Source organism: Stegostoma tigrinum, chromosome 1 (assembly GCF_030684315.1).
Source record: "Stegostoma tigrinum isolate sSteTig4 chromosome 1, sSteTig4.hap1, whole genome shotgun sequence".
Classification (NCBI taxonomy): domain Eukaryota; kingdom Metazoa; phylum Chordata; class Chondrichthyes; order Orectolobiformes; family Stegostomatidae; genus Stegostoma; species Stegostoma tigrinum.
Genome location: NC_081354.1, coordinates 23,711,647 through 23,733,667, shown reverse-complemented (window position 1 = coordinate 23,733,667; position 22,021 = coordinate 23,711,647).

Genomic DNA, 22,021 nt, shown 5'->3' with positions numbered 1-22,021 from the left:
GAGTACTTGTGGTTCCTGTTCAATTGGGTCAAAATTCAGTTTTGTTCAGAAGAATTCTTGTTTCAACATTTAACATAAAATACTGAATAAACCCTATCCCAAATGATTTCTAATTCGATAATGGTTTAAACTTCGCAGTATGCACTAGCAGCAGGGAAATGCCCAAATCCAGTGCATAACTTAAAATGGTAAGTTGCACTGCCTGCACTTTTCTATTAATTGTCAGCAGAGATATACTCTACATTAGCCTTCTTTTACATGTTATCTACACATAATGCATTAAAAGATGCATGTGTCTTGGATTTCTGACATGAAATCTGATTCATGTTTTCACTCGTCTTATTTTGTCAATGTTATCAAAGATTAAAATTGGAAGCACTGGGGACATAATCTGTTTGCATGGTTCTATGTGTGGTGACCCTTGCAGACTGTTAGCTCTACAAAGGCAGGCAGGCTTGCAGTCACTTACTTCGCATACTACATAATGTACACAATGGGCACCCCTTCAATGGTATGGAAGCTAGCAAATGTCCTGGGTATTGGAAATGCATTAATGTAGCACCTCTAATCAAGAAAAGAAAGAGATAAAGGCAGACCTATGGGCTAATTAAAGTAATATCTGTCATTGGGAATCCATCATTAGAGGGGTAACATGATAGTTAGAAATTCATAGTAAAGCAACATGGTTTTAAGAAAAGGGAAATTGTGTTAAAATAACAGGAATTCTTTGAGAATGTAACAAGCAAGAAAGGTAAACAGAACTAATAGAACCAGTAAATAAGGTGCCACTGGTTACTGCACAAAAATGAGTGTGTAGGGGTCGGGATAATAATGTCAACATGGACAGAAGATTGGCTAACTAATAGAAAACAGAGGGTCATGATGAACAGGTTACTCTCAATGTGGCAAATTGCAACTGCATAGTGTCACAGGAATTGGTGGCATGGCCTCCATAACATAGCTGTACAAATTGTATTACAGCCAGATTTGCTGACAATACAACATAGGTAGAAAAACAAATTGTGAGAAGAATACAAAAAATTTTCAAAATAATACAGATAAGTTAAGAGACTGTCAAAATTTTAGCAGTTGGGGTCTAAAGTGCAAAAACGTGATGCTGCTTATTTTGAAAGGAAAAATAGAAAAACAGATTGCTATTTAAATGGAAGGACCTGTGTATCATCAAACATGAATCACAGAAAGTTAGAACTGCTACAATGTGGAAAGAAGCCATTTGGCCCATCATGTCTGCACAGACCCTTCGAACAGCATCCCACCCAGACTCAGTCCCCTATCTTATCCCTGTGACCCTGCATTTGCCATGGCTAATCCACCTAGCCTGCACATCCCTGAACATGATGGGCAATTTACCATGGTTAATTCAGCTAACCTGTGCATCGTTGGACTGTGGGATGAAGCTGCAGCATTCGACAAAAAGCTAAGTCAACATTGTGAGAATGTGCAAACTCTACACAGACAGTCACCCAGGGTTGGAAATGAACCTGGGTCCCTGTCACTGTCAGGCAGCAGTGCTACCCACTGAGCATTCATGCCACCCAAATGCAGGTACAGCAAGTAATTAGGAATATAAATGGAAGGCTAGCATTTATCAAGAGGGGGTGGGGCATAAAAGTAGGGCAGCCTTGCTTCAATCATACAGGGGTTGTGAGACCACACCTAGAGAATTTTATATAGTTTTTGTTTCATCACGTAAGTCAGGATAGATATTTTTCAATGGAACTCTTCAGAGATTCGGTTATAAACCTGTAGAGCAGGTGTGACTTCAACCCAGTCCTCCTTGATAAGAGGGACACCACCACTATGCCTCAAGACGTCATATAATTTTGATTCAATTTAATTTGATTTCTTATGGTCACATGTACCTAGGTTCAGTGAAAAAAGTTTTATTTTGTGTGCAGTACAGGCAGATCATATCATACAAAGTGCATTACAGTCACAGAACAGAACAAAGAACATAATGTCATGGCTGGAGAGAAGCTGTACAAAGAGCGAGATGAACTTTAAATTCAAATCTGAGAGGTCCATTCAGAAGTTGCATCACAGCAGGGAAGAATTTGTTCTTGAATCTGTTTGTATGCACATACAAACTTCTATGTACTTACATATGCTTGCATTGGATTCATTCTAGGGAATTTCCATTAGGCTGATTTGTGGGATGAAATAGTTGTCTTCAAAGGAAAGGTTGAGCAGGTTGGAGTGTTAAGAAGAAAGGGAGGCGATTTTATTTTAAATTGTCAGTTCTCAGGGGGTCATGGGAGAAGATGTGCCGAGAAGATCTTTTGCCTCCTAGCAGAATCTGGAACTGAAGTGAGTTTAAAAAAAAGCCTCCCATTTAAATAGAAAATGAGAAATTTCTCCCATGGGAAGTAGTGGAGGTTAGGTCATTGAATATATCAATGGCTGAGTAACTGAGCTTTTTAAACTAAAAGATCAAGGTTTTTGGGTCAGGCAGGATAAATGGAGTTAAGGGCTCCATCAGACAGTAGGATAGTAAATGCCAAATAGATGCGTGAACACATGAACAAGAAGCTGGAATAAGCCATTTGGTTCTTCAAGCCTGATCTGTCATGGATTAAGATCAAGGCTGATTCGATCGTACTTTCAAATCTATATTCCTACTTCTACGAGTAACAATATTTCACCTCCTTGCTTACCAAGAATCTATTCACGTTTGACTTTAAACTATGCAAGGACTCTGCATTCACCGTATTTTCAGAAAGACAATTGCAGGGACTCGCAACTCTCTGAGAACAAAACAATCACTTCATCTCTGTTTTAAATGGGTGACCATTTCATATTAAATAATGACCCCTAGTTATTGATTCTTCCGTAGGAGGAAACCCCCTTTCCACACCTAACCTGTCAAGATCTCCCAGGATCTTATATGTTTCAATCAAGTTTCCTCCTAATCTTCCACACTACAGTCAATGAAAACCTAGCCTGCCCAACCCTTTCTTGTAAGACAACCCCACCTATTCTAGGTATTAGTATAATAAATCACTTGGAACTGCTTCCAATGAGTTTAGATCCTTCCTTAAATTAGGTGACCATGCTGTATATAGTAATCCAGATGTGATCTTACCAGTTCTCTGTATAATTGAAGCACAATCTTACTATTCATGTATTCAATTCCACTTGCAGTGAAAACTTCATAATAATATTCTGTCTAATGTTCTAACCTGTCACCTGTCTTTGTTCAAGTAAGTGCATTTTGTTTAAGTTTGATATTTTCTGTAACCTTTGTAGCTATTCACAGATGGTGAGTGATTCCTTTGGACTTCTTCTTACACTGGACTATATCTCTTCTCTGTATTCTGAATTATTTTCTGTAAAAGTATATTAGACTTCCATGATTAATGCACAAAGATACCCCAGATTCCCTTGTATCTCTGAGCTTTGCAATCTTACAACATTTAAATAATATGCTTTCTTTTTGAATTTACTTGTGAAAATTGACAAATTCATATTTTCCCACATTATATACCATTTTCCACATCTTTGCCCACCGACTGGACCTATTGATATATTTTTGCACATCTTTATATCCACTTCACAACTTACTTTCTTATCCATCATTGTGTCATCATAACATTTTACCACCATATGTTCCATCCATCCATCTAATAAATTTAACTAACTTGCAAACAGCTGAGTTCCTAGCAACAATTCCTGTGCCATCTGACTTTTACTACCTGCTTTTATATTTCTGGCTAGCTTTCCCTCATCCTCTACTTCTTCCTCATCTTTTATTTTTTTCCTCCATTGTTTTCAAAAATATTCTGTCTGATGTTCTAACCTGTCACCTGTCTTTGTTCAAGTAAGTGCATTTTATTTAAGTTTGATACTTTCTGTAACCTTTGTAGCTATTCACAGATGGTGAGTGATTGCTTTGGACTTCTTCTTACACTGGACTATATTTCTTCTCTGTATTCTGAAACATCTCCTTAACTGTCTGCCACTGCATCTCTTTTGACCTACCTTTTTAACTTGCCAATTTACTTTGACCAGTTCTGCTTTCAAACCCTTGTAATTTCCCTAGTCCTCTCTCCATGAAACTGAACCTAAAATTCAGTCATATTATGGTCATCTTTCCATTGGGTGGCTTCATTGTGAGGTCATTAATTGATCCCATCGTGATGCGTGATATCAGATCTATTGTGAGTTTCTCTCTGGTTAGCCCTAGAATGTGCCACAGTGTGTGGGACAATGACATTCTGTGATTGGAAAAGACATGATCTAGCACTGTGGAAAAGTCTCAAGAACGCTGCTTAGCCTACATCTGCTATGACATTTTTATGTTTCAATGCCTTCTTCTTATTGAATATGAATGCAGATTGAGGCACCTGTTCTACTTATTTGCCTGTTTCTAGTACAATTATGGCTTCATTTAAGACACTCGGAAGCAGTATAATGTGAACATGACTCAGGAATGTAAATGTAGCTTACTAATAAATGCAAAACTACTACGATACTGAATCATATAGACTTAGGAGGTTCCAGATCAGATCTCAGGTAGGGCAATAGCCAGGATTTTCTTTAAAATTAATTCACAGGATGTGGCCATCTCTTGTCAGGCCAGCATTTATTGCCCCTCCCTAATTGCCCAGAAGGCAGTTAAGAGTCAACCACATTACTGTAGGCCTGGAGGCAGGTGTAAACCAGATCAGGTAAGGATGGCAGATTTCCATCCCTAAAAGGCATTAGTGAACGAAATGGGCTTTTCCAACAATCAACAATGGCTTTCTGGTCATCATTAGTCCTTTAATTCTATATTCCTTATTGAATTCATATTTCACCACCTGCCATGGTTAGATTTTAACTCAGGCAGAACATTAGCTGAGTTTCTGGATTAATAGTCTAGCAATAATACCACTGGATCATTGCCTCCCTTATGTAATTTCATTCAGCACTCTGAGAACACCATACTTACCATTCTTGTAGCTTCACTGCTGTTCAGTGATTCCTGCTAAGATGTAAGTACATCATTTATATTATTATCAAGATCAGATCTGATGACTTTCATAGAAAGTTAAAAAGGAGAAATAATTTGCTCCTTTGTTATCACCTGTTATGCAGTCTTTCACTAACATTTCTGTCCTAAGGGTAGGATTTTGGGTAGGGACTCTGATGTTCGTCTCAATTGAAGATTATAGCCTTACATTGTATGGGAACATTCACGTGGTGGAGATTTTCCATGAATTGGCCAATTTGAAACAAAAAAGCAGGTTGACCATTCAGTTCGGAGTAGCACCATAGCACATGTTGTTGTACAGTTAGGACACACAAAAAGAGCAACATTCAGCCATTTCAGTCTGCTGCTCTTAAAAAAAATATAATGAAGCTACAACCGCTAACCCATCATTTCGCAGGGAGAGCTCATCTGCATTGGCAATCCTCATCCAGAGCTGTGACCTGGCAAGCAATGATGGCCTCCAAGTTTCTGTGGAATGCTGGACTAATTGTCTGCCATTGCAATGTCACCTTAGGCATTTGGTTGAATTCCTGAAGCCTCAAATGGCTGTAGGACAATATAAATTTTCCAATTGGCCTCTCTCAATTAGTCTAACTGGCCTCTCTGATTGAGGATCTAGGCCCGAAACGTCAGCTTTTGTGCTCCTGAGATGCTGCTTGGCCTGCTGTGCTCATCCAGCTCCACACTTTGTTATAATTTACTAACCTTGGTTGGTTATCTAAACTTGCCTGCCTAATCTTACCTCTGGCAAAATGGCTGGAAGCTGGATTATGTTGACAGTTTGGTCAAAGGCACAACATTTGGCTTCCTTCCACCTCCATTCTAATCCCTATAATGGGATGAAAATCCTTCTACACATATACATATGGAATTGTATGAAACAATGAGGAAGGTCATAGTTTACTTTGGTCTAAGGACAATCATTGATGAAAACTTTATTCAAAGTTCCATTGGCAACATTTTCCAGTTGCTGTCCAAAATAGTTTCTTGGTTTTATAGGTCGGCGCAACATCGAGGGCCAAATGGCCTGTACTGTGCTGTAGTGTTCTATGTTCTATGTTCACTGGATGATACCTCTAATTTCCATGTTACTGTTCAACTGCAAATTGAAAAATGTTATCACATGAAGAAGCTTCATGGTGCTAAGGGATCACACTTTCTGTTTTGTAGTCACATGTAATGGCTAAACCTCATTTTGAATGATTAGAAGTTGTTAAACCACAGATAAATGATTAATGGATTTGGAATAATCCCATGAGTCATTAATATTTATGCAGTAAGCCATTCTATTATAGACAAGGTGTAAAGCTAAACAACCACTACAATAGCATCAGCTGCGGCCTCATGAAATTCCTTGCGAAATCAGTCCCATGAATAAATGATTTCGGCATTATGATCAAATAGAAGAACAAAGCACCTAACTGTGGCCTTTGTGGACCGGCTATGTTTGCATTAGTTGTTGAAAATGTAACAATTTAATGAAGTTTGAGAAAAAGTTTTTTTGATCTATGAAAGGTACAGCTAAACCATCGAAACAATTGTACATCACCTCTGCCATGGAAGGCTGGCAGAGGATATTGTAGATACCCACACTATTTTTCTTTCATTTTTCTCCATTTTTGGTGGAAACATAAATTGAGATTAGGGTGAGTTGAAGTTTGAAGAGCCGTGTGTTTTAAAAGAGAAACAAACAAACGTAGGGGTTTGCTGTTGGTGACTGGCCTGAAGATAATGTAACTTAATTGATGATCTGAAGAAGACTGTAGCTAACTTGACAGCAAATATTGCCATACCCAGGGCTGGCAGCTGGCTTATCAATTAAAGGAGGTCTAATGCTCACTGGCCTATCACAGAGGATAATGATTACAAATAAATAACAAAAAGGAGAAAACTACTTCTGACTGGTTTTTGGCAGGTGCAGATTGAATTTGGAAGCTTCAGGACTCCCTGCTATGTTATACACTCTCTAGTTTTCTATTCAGTTTAAGAATTGTTGAATGATCTGAGCAAAAAATGCCAAGCTGTAAAAGGTGAGTAAATAGTTATGGAAATATACATGCCTGTGAATAGATCATTATCCAAGCCCAACCACAGATCATTTATCACTTAAAGCTGTTTAATTTAAATGACAAATTACAATGCTTTTTTTAATCTTAAATTTATCCCTTAACCATATCAGTCAGTCTCTCTGAGTAAGCAGGGGAGAGAAACAAAGAACAGTGTGTTTAAATCATACATATTAGTTAGATTAACTTATTGTTTAGCCTTGTCCTTCTAAAGTTATACTATTAATAACAAAATGTTAATTTTTAGTTAAGCTAGAAACTTGTTGTCTAAGATCTGTTAATTGTAAAGTCTGCTTTGGAACATTTGGGTCACTGTATTGCAAATCCAGTAAAGCTGATTTGATTTGGCCTACTATTCCTGTGTCATAACACTATGTTATCATTTTTTCCACATGTCAGTTTGTCAATGAACAAGTCATGTCAAAAACTAACAGATGAATTTCCTGAATCTCAATAAATAGGCTGTGGCTCAAAGAAAGACTAGTTAGCCTTCAATAAATTTATAGAGCTAGATCCAGGTTCTAAAAATTTTTTGAGATAGGACAAGCCCTGTTTCTTTAAAAAATGTTGTGAATTGTTTTATGGAAAGTTTTGCTGATTGTTATGATCATCTTACTGCCATGGTGCAATTTGCCATAGCTGTCAAAAGGTGATCAGATTTTTTATAGCAACTTCTTTGCATTCATTGATGGGTCATGGATGTTGCTGGCTGAAAGAAAATTCATTCACTATTACTGACTACCATTGAGCTTGTTGGATATGGATTAGCCTGAAGACTCTTCATGGATATTCTTAATAAAAAATAGTTTTTCAACTTTACAGTTACAAAGCATTAATCAAGAAGAGAAAAACCACTAGGAGCATTTGCTATATTGTAATAGCTTTGAGTTAAGACAGAGTAACAGGAATACAAATTTCTTTACTTGGTGGAAAATGCTTTCTGCAAACTTGCTTTCTGAATCTTCAGTAGACAGAAGATAGCCAAAATGCTGATTTCCAATACTATAATGAGAGTCAAGAAAACATGCCTCAGTAAGTCTATATTATCACTACAAGGGAAAATTGAAACTTAAAATTGAAAATGATCATACTGAAGTCTTGTTGTCATTAAGCTTCAATATTTTTGGTTTTGCTGTAAAACATTTGTGAGCATTAAACATTGCAAAAATGACTTTGGGCAAGATCTTTCATTGCTCAGGATTATGCTCAGCTATGTCACCTCTGGTGAATAATATGGAACAGAGTAGTCTGGGGAACAGAAGCTGAAGGAGATTTTGTTTGTTTCAGTTGACGCGTGGTCAAATTGCCAATGGTCTGAACAACCATGCTTAACATAACGTCTGCTAAACAGTTTCTGCAAGTAAGGCCTAATGGAATGCAAAGAGGCATGGTTACCACAATTCAAAAGCCAACAAGGATTGGGGAAACTAAGCGGAGGCTTGGGGACCGCTTTGCAGAACACCTCCGCTCGGTTCGCAATAAACAACTGCACCTCCCAGTCGCAAACCATTTCCACTCCCCCTCCCATTTTTTAGATGACATGTCCATCATGGGCCTCCTGCAGTGCCACAATGATGCCACCTGAAGGTTGCAGGAACAGCAACTCATATTCCGCTTGGGAACCCTGCAGCCCAATGGTGTCAATGTGGACTTCACCAACTTCAAAATCTCCCCTTCCCCCACTGCATCCCAAAACCAACCCAGTTCGTCCCCTCCCCCCACTGCACCACACAACCAGCCCAGCTCGCCCCCTCCATCCACTGCATCCCAAAACCAGTCCAACCTGTCTCTGCCTCCCTAACCTGTTCTTCCTCTCACCCATCCCTTCCTCCCACCCCAAGCCACACCTCCATCTCCTGCCTACTAACCTCATTCCACCTCCTTGACCTGTTCGTCTTCCCTGAACTGACTTATCCCCTCCCTACCTCCCCACCTGTACTCCCCTCTCCACCTATCTTCTTTTCTCTCCATCTTCGGTCCGCCTCACCCTCTCTCCCTATTTATTCCAGAACCCTCACCCCATCCCCCTCTCTGATGAAGGGTCTAGGCCCGAAACGTCAGCTTTTGTGCTCCTGAGATGCTGCTTGGCCTGCTGTGTTCATCCAGCCTCACATTTTGTTATCAAGGATTCAGCCAAGCCTGCATTGTATATTGAACAATGGGAGAGTTGTTATGACCTGAAACTCATTCAGCCAGATTAGTAATGCTGGAGACATTATGTTTGTATCATCCCCAGTTTCAGCCAGACCCCTCGGCTCCATGGATTAATCATTGGGTACCATTGACTGAATTTGGAGAACATTCCAGAAAGCCTTATAAAGGAGGATAAGAAGGAACACCTGTCGGCAATTCCTTCAGTGAAGACTCAGCCAGTGCAGACTCCATGTGAGATCTACCTTTGAACCAAGAAGATCTGGAGTACACCCATCTACTGAGCTGAGTGAAGTGAATCCAACAGCTGAATCAAGTCCACCAGGATGGGTAGTATGTGTGCTTTTCAGGAAGTCAACCTAGTTTGAGGAAAAGTTAGTTGTATTTGTTGTGCAGGCATTGTTTCTTTAACTTCTGACTGGTTCCATAAAATTATGTTTGAACCACAAACTTTTGTTTGTATCACGTTGTAGCAGAACCTCGGTAAGTGAGTTTTATGAGGAATAAACTAGTTGAGGTGGCTGTATAAAATATCTTACAGACTATAGCTGACAATGAGAAAAGAAATAAGTCCTTAGATCATTCTTGGACACGATCTTAACTCATCCGTACTTGATATACCAATCAGCAAAGTCTATACTGTGGAAGCTACAGCGTGAAAAAGTTGTCCCTATATGTGAAAGTCATGAATCATGAAATGAAAGAGAATGATAAAGAGCTTTTGAACATATTTGAAGGTGGCTTCATCTTACTCTTATTTCAGGTGGACCAGGCTTTTAGGTGTCATTGTAATCAGGAAGGGACTCCAGACTGGTTGGTCTGTACATCGGCCATTCTGATTGACGTTGTCTGACAATTTTTGGGAGTCTATATTGCACTTTGCTATAAGGGAGAAATCACCTGCCATGCATCACAGTGGCAATTGTATCAGGTTCCAATTGTAGTTATTCTTCAGCAGGTAGACCCAACAATCACAGGCCTTTAGGGATTAATAATTCAGTGATATTCCCTGTCTGTTGTTTTTGTTTGCTGTCAGATGTTTTAGACATGGTCATTGTAGTGTAATAGAGTGATAGATAGTACAGTACTTTCCTTACTGCATCCTTTTTGGAAATGGTGCATTTGGTGAATTGGCAGTGATATGTTGTCTTAAGTTGACACTTCTACATTCTGTTGTTGTGTTGGCTTCCATAAATATTTTCATTACCCACTTAGCAGGATAGAACTTATTGCTAGGCCTCCCTCAGTTTTCCTGTTGTCTTTAGAGTTGGAGATATGTGTAGACAAAACAGCAGAAAATTTTCTTTTTAATTTTTGTGTGGGGGCTATTGTTGGAAAGCTGCAGTGGAAACTTTTCCTCAGTGACCAGTTGTTGCATAATGTTGGTCTCTATAGGTCATTGGCTTGACACAATCAGCACCTCTGCACTGGAAAAGATGGATTCTGTATCAAGCCTCTGTTTAAGCAATAGCAGAATCCTCTACTCCTCTCGCCATGATCCACAAATTTTCAGGCAGGCTGTTGACTGCAGGAAAAAATTGCTTTTCCAAATCCATCAGCCTTCTTCTGAAGCTTGGCCCTGGAGCGTCATCACTTGATTAGCAGAACTACTATACAACCATGCCATCTGGCAAGAAAATATCTATAGTGTCAGTTAGAAATGATAGCCCAGTGGTATTTTCATTGGACTGTTAATTCAGAGACCCAGGTAATGTTTGATGGATCTGGGTTCAAATCCAGTCATGGCAAGTGGTGGATTGTGAATTCAATAAAAGTCTGGAATGGCAAATATCTTGTTGATCATAAATCAATTATTGGAGTGAGGGAAACCAATCTGGTTCACTAATGTCCCTTAAGGAAGGAAAATATCATCCTTAACTGGTCTAGCCTGCATGTGACTGTAGCCACAGTGCAATGTAGTTGACTCTGAGAAATAAATGCTAATCTAGCCAGTGAAGTCCTCATCCTGTGAACGAATTAAATGAAAATCCATGTGGTACGGATAGTGCTCACTAATTGTTTGTGCACCCTGCTGTTAGAATTGTTCCTCTACCTGACCCTCTTCATTATGTATAGTGAATATTTCTAAGCTAGAGCCTGGCATAGTGTTGGGGTCTTCTTCGTTATCTTCCTCCCCGATTCTTCCTGGGTTTTATGCTGTCTCTCCCTCCTCTTCTATTTTGCCAAAAGATGAAGTGGTTCTTATTGATGATAACTTTCAATGATAGAACTGGAAGAGTTATAACATAGTGCTTGTGGTCATTATGAAACAATTTGTCTGATAAGAGCATAAACAGACCTGACAATGAGCAGAAGTCTAGTTGACTGAAGGTCAGGAACAGTTGCAATATTGTTATGAAGGCTGGAATGTCATATACCTATCGGCAATTTCCATCTGCTGCTCTCCTCATTATTAGAGCCAGTAGTGCTTCCTTAATGCAAGTGATATCATGCCATCATGCATCTTTTCCCCAGCAAGCTCCTATGGTGCTATCTCATACTGGAAGAGCAAGAATAAAGAGTATAAATGAATACTTTGGCAGGTATGCTTTTCTGTATGATGCCTCACGAGGAAGAACTGTGAGATATGTTTGTGTTAGTAAGATCTGTGAAATAGACAACAGTGCGGGTTGTTTGAATGGCAGTGAATAGTTAGATAGTCAATATGGTGTGCCAAAGTTGTGCATCTGGTGATATAGTGTTACAACTCAATTGCGAAGTGTATTCCAATTTGTGAATGGGATGATCTCATTTAATACTGGTGACATTGTCTTTCGAAGAAGCCATTGGTACAGTGGGCCTTCTGTGGATCACAGAATACCTGAAAAAGAAGGTCCATTTCAAGTCCATTGGAAGGTAATCAGATGTGGCTGAGTTGTTTTCTCCATCTATCTGGGCTCCCTGACATGCAATATACCAAAGCAAGTGGGAAGTGGCTTTTACTGGCTTTAAAAGCCTCCTGCCAGGATGTTGATCTCTCTGGTAAAATGGTAAGGCTGTCAGCAACACGTAACCCCCACCCCCCCACAACCACCAATGCCTTTCTACAACATTTTGCTATCCTTCCCCTATCACAAATTGTCACAGAAGGCCCCTGAGTCTTTTGTTACTAGTGCAAGTTGTAACTGAGTTTTACTTTTGCCACCTGTTTGTGATTATGGAAACATTGTGCAGAACCTTTTACCTTTGTAAATTTTTAAAATACTGTATGAAAAGCATTCTTGGCAGCAATCAGTTAATTTAAAAGGCAGTATATATTTTCTGTTGGCTTGATAAGGTCTTTCAGAGCTCTTCATTCTTCTTTAATTCTGAATGAACAAAATTGTAAATTTATGAAGTTATCCATTTTTATGTTCGTTTTATAGAGGAAAGAAATGAGGTAATGAGTAATTTATGGTACGAATTGATGTAATCTTGTTATTGTATATTCTAACAATTATTTTAATCGCACAGAGCAAAGCTTAGCTCTAACTATGATCTTTGTTCTTTTCATTTAATCTAGCTAAGAAGTCCTTTGAGCAAGCCTATTCAACTGAACTGTTCATTAACAGGAAGGCACTGCAGATATAAATTTATATAACAGTGCTAATCAGAATTGCATTGGCAATAGAATTCAACAGTATATAGTCACATAAGAGACTCAATTTTCATTTAACTTTGTTTTATAAATTGCATGTAAAGAAGGTTCAGTAATTTAGTTTGCTTTTATGATTTTATGCAATATACTATATCAGCAAGGGACTTAAGAATTCGCATCACCATTTGCAGTATAGATGCTAATAGACTTACATGACAGCATTTAAGAAATAACCTGAGAACAAGTGAAGCAGGCTGTAAGAAAAGCCTCCCCAGCTTGGCAAACATGCAGCCAGAGGATAAAGTGCTCATACTACAAAATGGATGTTGCCAAGTAAATGCATGAATGATAAGTTTTGTATCGCTAGCATATTGTAATTTTCCTATGGACACTGATAAGAAACATTCAAGTTTTAGTTGCCTTTCATTCCTAAACAAATGTCTGCCATTATGCATGATAACAAAGTGTGAAGCTGGATGAACACAGCAGGCCAAGTAGCATCTCAGGAGCACAAAAGCTGATGTTTTGAGCCTAGACCCTTCATCAGAGAGGGGGATGGGGAGAGGGTTCTGGAATAAATAGGGAGAGAGGGCGAGGCGGACCGAAGATGGAGAGAAAAGAAGATAGGTGGAGAGGAGAGTATAGGTGGGGAGGTAGGGAAGGGATAGGTCAGTCCAGGGAAGATGGACAGGCCAAGGAGGCGGAATGAGGTAGTAGGTAGGAAATGGAGGTGCAGCTTGAGGTGGGAGGAAGAATTGGGTGAGAGGAAGAACAGGTTAGGGAAGCGGAGACAGGCTGAGCTGGTTTTGGGATGCAGTGGGGGGAGGGTGCGAGCTGGGCTGGTTTTGTGATGCGGTGGGAAGAGGGGACGAACTGGGCTGGTTTTGGGATGCGGTGGGGGAAGGGAGATTTTGAAGCTTATGAAGTCCACATTGATACCATTGGGCTGCAGGGTTCCCAAGCGGAATATGAGTTGCTGTTCCTGCAACCTTCGGGTGGCATCATTGTGGCACTGCAGGAGACCCATGATGGACATGTCGTCTGAGGAATGAGAGAGGGAGTTAAAATGGCTCGTGACTGGGAAGTGCAGTTGTTTATTGTGAACCGAGCGGAGGTGTTCTGTAAAGCGGTCCCCAAGCCTCCACTCGTTTTCCCCAATGTAGAGGAAGCCACACTGGGTACAATGGTATAGTATACCACATTGGCAGATGTGCAGGTGAACATCTGCTTAATATGGAAAGTCATCTTGGGGCCTGGGATGGGGGTGAGGGAGGAGGTGTGGGGACAAGTGTAGCACTTCCTGCGGTTGCAGGGGAGGTGCCGGGTGTGGTGGGGTTGGAGGGGAGTGTGGAGCGGACAAGGAAGTCACGCAGAGAGTGGTCTCTCCGGAAGGCAGACAAGGGTGGGGATGGAAAAATGGCTTGGGTGGTGGAGTTGGATTGTAGATGGCGGAAGTGTCGGAAGATGATGCGTTGTATCCAGAGGTTGGTGGGGTGGTATGTGAGAACGAGGGGGATCCTCTTGGTGTGGTTGTGGCGGGGGCGGGGTGTGAGGGATGTGTTGCGGGAAATGCGGGAGTCGTTCAACGGCGTTCTCGGCCACTGCTATAATGCATACTGAGTCAACTTAGGTGAACAAGAAAAATACTGACCTAGGGAAGAAGTGCAATTTGCAGTTTAACAATTCTTGTATTAACTTAATTGATGCCACATTTAACTAATTAGATATGATGTACTTTATTGATAACACCAAGAGTACATGAGTTCCATGGTGTTACATTCTTTATAAAAGAAAATTGCAGGTTAACTCAGTAGCCCAATATTCTTTCCTTTATATTTGTTTGGGGTTTCATGCTTAATTTGCATTCGCAATATGCTTCCCCTTACCAGACGTCAAAGTTTCAAAGATTGACAGACCTGGGCATTTGTAGATCTGAATTTCACCTCTGAGGCAAACCTATCCCTTGGAAGAACCTTGAACCGGGAAGTTCTGGACAGGATCACCGGTGTGCTTGTCAATCTCAAGCTGCAGTTGAAGGATTTGCTATCAAGCTAGAAACCTTCCTGTATTGTGAGAGAATGCTGTGTAGGACAACCAATTCCAAAGATTCAGAAATCTAAATATCTATCTACCTTCTTGATTTTCTTTTCCAGCTGCAAGTACTCTTCAAAACATTTGGTCTGAATGGCCTTGTGCCTGTTCGCTTGCTTAGGCAGACATGCGTTGAAGTTCTGTTAAATTGCAGGAAACAGCAGAAGAATTAAAACATGTCTCCAACTCCCAATGGGTGGCACGGTGGCTCAGTGGTTGGCACTGCTGCTTTATAGTGCAAGGAATCTGGGTTTGATTCCACCCTCAGGTGACGCTCTGTGTGAAGTTTGCATATCCCCCCGTGTCTACGTGTTTCCTCTGGTTGCTCTGGTGTCGTCCTAGAATTCAAAGATGTGCACGTTAGATGCATTGGCCATGCTAAATTACTCACCGTGTGTGGATTATCCCGAGGAACTGCAGAGATAGGGGAGGGGTGGGTCTGGATGGGATGTTCTTTGTAGGGTCAGTTGGACTTGATGGGCTCAATGGCCTGTTTCCAAACTGTAGGGATTTTATGATTGCCCCCTCTCAATTGACAGTGCTACTTGTCATGTGATTAAAGCAAGTGGGGTGATTGATTCTTCTGTTGTAGCAAACCAAATAATTCATAGGGTGAAAGAGGCAAAAACCTGATAGGCTTTTATTATCTGCATAGGGTAGAAAGTGAGACCTGTTCAACAACTATAGGAATGAATTTCTGCATTGGCTAAAACAGTGTTCTGTCTAATTTGTCATATCTTGTGTGAAGAACATTCAATGTAACCTTCTTGATTCATGGAATTATAAATTGAATGCTCCAATCCACATTTTATATACATTAAATTTATTTGAAAAGACATCATCCTGAATGAGTATCAAGAACAGGTCAGGTATTATCATCAGAGAGAAAAAGAATAGGAGTGAAAGGTGAATCTCCATTAATGTTATGGGCACTATAGGGGTAATCAGATGTTCGGTTCTTGTCCTGTGTGTGGTAGGATGATCAGTTTCTACATATCATTAATTCATTTTCCAGTATATAACAAAAGGAGAGAGCAAACATTGTTTATTGCTATATGATTCCTCTGTCGTTTGAGTGAAATCAATGTAACAACATCAATTAAATGCAAATGTCTTGCTTTAATATACTAAAAGTGCAAATGCTTTATCTGAACCAGGTTACAACAGTGATTAGTATCTAATCAGATGGCTCTCAGTTCTGCAGGCATTTGTAAAAGTTAATTGCTAACTCTGTACACTTTTCTTTAGCAATGAATTATTAAAGGCTATATATTCTTTTGATCTATACTGTGTTTCTATTCAGCTTAATTATTTTATTGCAAGTTCTCTTCTGAAACAAGACTCAAGAGCTTAGCGCAAGTATAGTAAAGGAAGTGAAGGTATTTAAAACTAACTCTACTATAATAGACAGAGAAAATCTGAAGAAAATCATTCAGAGTATCTTATTTTAACTGGAAAACTGATCCAAGAAATTTTAAAAATGAGCAATCAAAAGTAATACTGCAGGCTAATTTCAGGGGTTAAATGAGATCAATGTTAATTTAGGTTAATACTGTTTTTTTATTTTATGTTCAGGTTACCCAAAATAAGACGCAAATGACATCAATTTGTTACTTTGCTGGCTGGCATAGGTACTTGATATGGTGCAGCCATCACATTTATTTGGCAGGTATCATACTGTATCTTTGATTTTTATGTTGTTTTGAAGTACAGGAAACTTGAACAGAGACTGAAAGTCTGAATGGGTAGTTTGTATACTTCCCATATAGACAGAAATTTCCAGCTAGAGTCTGTAAGAATACCAGACAGCCAAAGAACCATAGAGATCTACAGCATGGGGAAAGGCCCTTTGGCTCATCGCATTAACACCGGTCAAAAACAACTACAAATTGGGGCAACACAATGGCCCACAGCACCAGGGCCCCATGTTTGATTCCACCCTCTGGCAACTGTGTGAAGTTTGCATATTCTCCCTGTATCTGTGCATGTTTGCTCTGGTTTCTCCCACAGTCCAAAGAGGTGCAGGTTAGATGGAATGGCCATTCTAAATTTCCCATTGTGTTCAGGGATGTGCAGGATAGGTGGGAAATACAGGGTTACATGAATGGGATGGGTCCAGGTGAGAAGCTATTTGGAAGGTTGGTGTTGACTCGATGGGCCAAATGGCTTGGCCCCACACTGTCGGGACTCTGTGGGTAACTATTCTAATCCTCTTTTGCAACACTTGGCCCATGGCCTTGTATGCACATTAATGAAAATGAAATCTAATTGATAATTAAGTTATCAATAACTTAATATATTAAAGAGCAGCATTCTAGTTATTTTAATGCAATTTTAGGATTAGCCATCTGTAACTAAATTATTGATTATGTATTAATTGCATTTAATTGTTTGCAAGTAGTGGTCATTAACTGGTGATTCCGATAAATGGGGGCAGAATGAAAATACGCTCATTGTCTCATGAAATGTAATATATATCTACAGATTATGATTAGAAAAGTATGTAAAGATTGGCTCCAGTTCTATTGTTCACCACATGACTTACTAGAGTACTATTTGGCAAGAAAGAATTGTTGGCTAAAGGTAACAGGTATAAAGTAAGGGCTTCAATTTTCTCAAAATTTGATTGGCTCAAAAATCTTCATCCAGAAGTGCTGACTGGTTCTCCTTCAGATGTCAGTAGTATCACAGATGCCAGTTTCAGCCAAATTTATGAACTTCACTGTGATGTCAAGAAATAGCTAGAGACACTGCAGACTGCAAAAACTATATCCACCTGACAAAATATCGGTAACTGTATTGAGCCTTGTGCTCCAAAACCTGCTGCATTCGTGGTCATGCTATCCAAGTATAACTGCAACATTGGCATCTAACCAACAATGTGGAAAATTGCCCGGGTATATCTGTAGACAAAAAGAAGAACAAATCTAACATGTCAATTAGCATCCCATCAGGCTTCTCTTGATCATCAGCCAAGTGATGCAAGCAGGCATCAATAGCGCTATCAAGCAGCAACTGCTTAACAGCAACCTGCTTGGTGATGCTCAGTTTGGGTTCTGCCAGGGCCGCTTAGCTCCTGACTTCATTACAGCCTCGCTTCAAACATGGAAAAAGGAGCTGAATTCCAAGCATGTGTTTAAAGTGTCTGTATTTCACATCAAGGCTGCATCTGAGTGAGTGCAGTACCAAGGAGCTCTAACAAAACTGGAGTCAATGGGAATTGGAGAGGGCATTCTTGCTGGTTGGAGTCATATCTAGCACAAAGGAATATGTTTGTGGTTGTTGGAGTTTGAACATCTCAACTGCAGGACATCTCTCTAGGGCCTGTTCAGTGCAATGTCCTGTGCACAGCTATTTCCAGCTGCTTGATCAATGACCATCCCTCTACAATAAGGTCAGAAGTAGGGATGTTCACAGATAATTGTACAATGTTCATCATTCATGATGACTTCATCCAAGTCAGTTCCATTGAAAGTGAAAGAAATCTGTACAAGGTGTCATTGCCAATGCGTAAGATGGTGAACATATTGCTCCTTTTGATCAACATCCTCACTTTCATTCTTGAAAGAATGCTCATGATCTCACAGGGTGGCAAAGTGCCTTAGCACTGCTGCCTCACAGCACTAGGGACCCAGGTTCAATTCCAGCCTCGGACATCTGCCTGTGTGGAGTTTGCACATTCTCCCCATATCTGCGTGGGTTTCCTCTGGATGCTCTGGTTTTGTCCTACAGTCCAAAGATGTGCAGGTTAGGTGGATTGCCTATACTAAATTGCCCATAGTGTCGAGGATGGGAAATGCATGGCTAGGACGAGGGGTGAGTCTAGGTGAGATGCTCTTTGCAGTGTTGATGGGCCAAATGGCCTGTTTCCACACTAGCAATTATATAATGCAATGACCCTTATGGTCCATCAGACATCCTGGTCAACTGCTCTAGTTGTCCAGAGCAAAGCATACAAAGGACAATGCAATGTATTTTATCTAAACTGTACAGTCGGTTCTGCCATAGTGTGATTGTTGTGCTCATGTGCAAAATCGTGTTATAGAAAGTCACACTAAAGAAATAAAGTGGCCTTTGGGAAAAGTAGGGTTAGGGGCAAACCACTACAAAAACACTCAAAAGCCCAACACAGAGGATAGCACCATTTAAATAAATATTTAATTAATATGTATAATGAAATAAAAGTAAATTTAACATATTACTTTGAAAAAATATCAAGATGATTTGATGGGGTGGAGGTTTTGAGGTTGCTCTATTGTTAATGCAGGGGCTGAGGGTCACCATAATTATGATAAAGACCTTCAGATGCAATTGTGGTTGCAGGGTAATGGTGAAAAAGAATTAATCCAGAAGTGAATGGCTGTGGTTCATTGTCTTCTGACTGTTTCTTGGGGGTAGACTTGAAAAAGACATCCAGTTTTTGCTACTTTGCCCGTTTCCTTCTTTCGTGAAAAAGCTGTTCATAGGGTGCCAAATAAGATTTTGTTCCACAAATTGCTACTCTGCTGCATTCTACATTGTAATTATAGCTCTGTAAGAGCTGCAGCTGCTTGTTAATTTCCCTCAGGGTACAAGACAAAACAGAAGAGGAAGCTCTCATGGTGCTGCACTATGGACTTCATCTTCTTCATCTCCAGCTTCTACATCCCCCTCAGTATCAAGTTCTTGTACATGAGCTGTAGACAGGTCTTCACAGTGGGACTCAAGCAATTCTTCCACATCCTCACTCTCCACTTGTTCAAATCCAACTTGCTTTGCACGATCAACACAATGTTCTCTGATTCTTGGGAGCTCCTCTGACAGGTCAAAGGCTTTAAAACATTGAAAAAAGTCTGGGAGAAGCTTCTGCCAAATAGCATGCAAGCAATCCTTACTGACGTCAGCCCAGGCCGCCATGATAATATCAATTGCATTTTTGAGGGTCTTTCAGTGTTAAAAGTGTGCATGCACAAGACAAACCCTGTGAAATGATCATGTGATGTCAAAGTGTAGTCTTCCACACATCAACAAAGTGTTATAGCCAACACAAGTTCGGGTTTTAGAAATAGCATTTCTCGATTCGTCAGTTGCATTATAGACAATTCGTGTTGCTGGATTATACATTATAGCAGAACCGACTGTACTATAACTAATGGCAAGATCAGCGCAACAATGGGAACCTTACCCTGAGGAGAAATGTTATAGCCTTCAATGGTATGGAAGTGCTGGAGTTGGACTGTGTTGGACAAAGTCAAAAGTCACACCATGTCAGGTTATATTTCAACAGGTTTTTTTAAATTCACAAGCTTCTGGAGTGCTGCTCCTTGATCAGGTGAAGTGGAAAGAGGGGCATCGGCACAGAATTATTAGGCAGAGAGACAATAGCAAGATAACTCCAGGTATTAAGAGTGTCAACAGATTAACTCAAGTGATGTGAATAAAGGGTTGACAACTGTGCAGCATGTGAAGGGATGACCTATGAATTGATTCATTAAGGCAGTGATAGCATTTCCAATAATTAAAAGTAAGGTGGTAGACAAACCAATTGGCTGGAATAACACGAGTAGGTATTGGAGTCACATGATGAGGGTCTAACAAAGGTAACAAGTAATCAAAAACTGTACTAACTAATTAAGGCAGAGAGATAAACATAAGTAATCAAGGTAATGGTATCAAAACAGGACAGTTAGGAAGATTTTGCAAACACAGAACGGTATGGTGGGGTTACATACAGTGCAACATGAACTGAAGATCATGGTCGAGGCCATCATTATGAGTGCAGAACTTGGTTCTCTGCTTCTGCCGTATGATTCTGTGTTGTTGTGTACCTCAGACACTGCCTCAGCGAATACTTACCCAAAGATAGACAGAATGTCCTTGACCGCTGAAGTGTTCCCTGACTGGGAGGGTACATTCCTGCCTGGCGATTGTTGCACGGCGTCCATTCATCCATTGTCTGAGCATCTGCATTATCTCAGCAATGTACCATGCCTCAGGGCATCCTTTCCTGCAGTGTATGAAGTAGGCAACATTGGCCAAGTTACAGAAGTACATATTGTGAACGTGGTGGGTGGTGTTCTCATGTGTGATGGTGGTATGATCTGACATGTCTTGCAGAGGTTGGTGTGGCAGTGTTGTGTCGTGTCATGTTTGCTGTTCTCCTGAAGGCTGGCTAGTTCACCACGAACAATAGTTTGTTTGAGATTAGGTGGCTATTTGAAGGAGAGTAGTGAAGGCATAGGGTGGCCTTGGTGAGATGTTCATCATTATCAATAACAAGCTGAAGGCTGCAAAGAGCATGGCGTAGATTCTTTGCTCCGGGGAAGCGCTGGGTGTGAAGGGTTCTCTGTCGGTTGTGTCTTGTTTTCTGAGGAGGTCATTCTGGTTTTTGTTGGAACTGTCTCTAGTACCACCTTACTTTTGATTATTGATTATTATCTCTCTGCCTTAATTAATCGGTTCATAAGTCATCCCTTCACTTGTTACTTAGATGTCAACACCTATTCACTTTATTTCTATTAATCCGTTGACACTCATCATTACCTGCAAAGACTTGTTATTCACCCTATTGGCATTCTACTCACACTAATGGTACTTATCTGTCGACACTCTTAACTACATGGAATTATCTTGCCCCTGTCTCTCCACCTATATGTTCTGTGCACATGTGCCTCCCTCTACCTTACCTGATAAAAAAAAGCGATCGAAAACTTGATTTTTTTAATGAACCTTTTGGACTATAACTTGGTGTTTGTGACTTTTGTCTTCAGCCTTCAATAGCCCTAGGGAAGGTGCTGACGCATATACTGTGCCTCATGATGTGGTGCTCTCAACATTGAAATGTTCTCGCAGCTGACATAGTTTTGCAATAATGTCCCAAGACATTCTCATTCATCACACACCTTACTCGTCTGGAAGATATTCCATTGAAGATGAAAGATTGTGAGTTTCCTGCATTTTATCTGCATCATATGAGGACCTTTTTGCTGGAAATTCTGCATTATGAGGCTGCTCCACATCTATCAGAGGTTGACGACAAAGTGAAGAATATGATATGAAAAGACGAAAGAATGAACTAAAATTATATTAAATTTCAATCCAATATGATGTGAATATGTCAACACAGGTCATGTTCATACCAAGGAACAAACAAGGCATTGTTGG